Here is a 2,427-nt window from a genome sequence, read left to right as displayed (position 1 = left end):
GGAAGAGGAGTTCTTGGGGGAAGCTGATGAGTTCAATTTTGGACATGTTAAGCTTGAGCTGGCCAAAGGAAATTCACATGGAACTTTCTAAGCAGGCAGTGGGATATATTAATCTGAAAGAGTAGTTAAGGCTGGAGATGCGGAGTTGAGACTCATCATTTAGAGGCTACAGTGAAAGTCGTTAAGAGTAGATGAAAATATGCAGTCAGTTTATGTAGAGAGCAGAGCAGGGGGCCATGGATGACACTGATGAACACCGAGATTTAGAGTGGACATACAAGAGCATAAAAAAGACATACAAAGAGAGTCAGATAGAAGGGAAAGTAGGTGAGAGTAATATCATGGGGATGAAGTGAGTCTAGAACGTTAAGAAGGAACAAGTGGCCAATAATGTTAAATATGGCAGAGAGGTCCAATAAGATATGGACTAAAAAGTGTTCACTGGATTTCACAGTATGGTGGTGACTGGTGATTTGTCGCCAATCCCAGATCAGCTTTGGTAGAGTGATTGGGGCAGAATTCAGTCTGCTTGTCGGGTGGAGGGGAGATGAGGAGGTAGTGACAGAAATTGTACATCCCCCTTCTAAGTGAGCTGAGAAGGGCAGGTGGGGGATAGGCTGTAGTTTTGCATAGTGAAAGATCAAGGAAAGGCTTTTAGAGTGGGATACTTGAAGAGATTCATAGGCCTAAAGAAAAAACCAGTGCAGGAGGAGAGGATGAAGACAGAGGAAACTGAATGGGAGATTGATGGAGAAGGTTCTGGAGCAGAAAGTGGTTAGAATTAGAATCAGAGATTGAGGGATTGGCCTTGAGAAGAGACACCTCAGCCTTGGGGACTGATGGAAACGGCTCTTCACCCTTAGTTAGTTCATTGGTTGGAAGGGAGCAGACAGGAAGAAATACCTGATGGCCCTATTGTTCTGGAACCAGAGTCAGTAAACTTCTTCAACAGAGGGCAGATAGTAAACATTTTAGGCTTTGCAGGCCACACCATCTCTCTCACAATGACTCAACCTAACCATTGAAGCAGAAAAGCTGCCAGGCAATATGTAAACAAACGGGTGTGGCTGCGTTTCAATAAAACTTTATTAAAATGTGGTGGGCTGGAAGTTTGGAGTCGTTTGCTAACCCCTGTTTCTGGAGATGTAGAAGTGAGCCATCTGTTAAAAGGGGCAGGGTGTGGGAATTGAGAAGAGTATTACACATCTCAGACAGTCACAAGGAAGGTTTTCATCAGTCCTGAGCACCAAGCTGTGGCTGGAGCTCAGGATTTTGTGATTGCACCAATTTGCCCCACTGCGGGTAGTGGAATTACCATCAGAAGGGGTAAAATGCAAAGGCAGATTGAAGATCTTGGTTTGGAATTTCGCCCATTGCGTGTGATGGTAGGACAGTGGTACAAGGAAGTTGAGTGTATTGATGAGAGCATGTTCAGTGCCAGCCATGTAATCTACACTGGGTAGAGAAATCAGGCCAAGAGCGGGCTGCTAGACTGGGAGAAAACAAAAAGATGTCCATAAGCATGAAGGGAAGGTATGTTGGAGATGAGGCAAGGATAGGAGACTGTGGTTGGATGTATATTGAGATTTAAGGGGCTGGGTGGAGCAGTGCTGGGTTAGACAGATCCAGAGTGGCACTGTGGAAGGGCGCTGCTGACAGAGTAGAAGCAAAGGTCATTGATGGGCGTTCTTTGGAGATGCTCAGCTCCACCAGTGCACTCTGTGATTGTACAGATTGATACCTGCAGTCCATTTTAGTAAGGCCATTCCTACTTTCATGAGCCTTCCGTCTTTTATTGATGTAACATAGTTGCCTACTGAGCATCCTCTTGTTAGCTTTGGCTTTGCCAAAGCAACATATGACAAATTACATGTCCATTGCACATACCTCTTGGATAACTGGTCCAGGCCCAGAAACTGGAAGGCTAGGTTCCCAGGCTGCTGGCTTAGGGATTGTTGGATCATGACGGACTAACCAAGACCATTTTCTTTAATGAAACCCAGGCACTATTATCATTTTGCTTTTGCATTACTGTTTGCAGGTGGATTTGCTTTGTGTACTGCAACTTTGCTGATCTTGCGGTGTTGCACACACTAATGAATCCCAGTGAAAGTTGAAAAAGTCCGTTCTAATCTTTCACCACATAAAATGGCTGATTTGAGAGACTGTGAGGGCTTTTGAATGTCTTTCTACGATGAATTGTTATCCTAGTGCTAGTTACATTTTAATATAGGGTAGACTGATTTCATTACCTAAGAATGGAGCTCCATCCTAGTAACTGATAGTTTTCTAGCGACTGAATCATCTCATTCCGTCACCGTCTATTTACATAGCGATGGTATAGCTCCAACAGGGGATCTGTGTTCAGCTGGGACCTTCCAGCAAATTAGGAAACACATCCAAGGGAAACTTTGGATTCATTCTGCC

Source organism: Equus caballus, chromosome X, assembly GCF_041296265.1.
Source record: "Equus caballus isolate H_3958 breed thoroughbred chromosome X, TB-T2T, whole genome shotgun sequence".
In the NCBI taxonomy this organism is placed as follows: Eukaryota; Metazoa; Chordata; class Mammalia; order Perissodactyla; family Equidae; genus Equus; species Equus caballus.
This window is presented reverse-complemented; position numbering follows the sequence as displayed.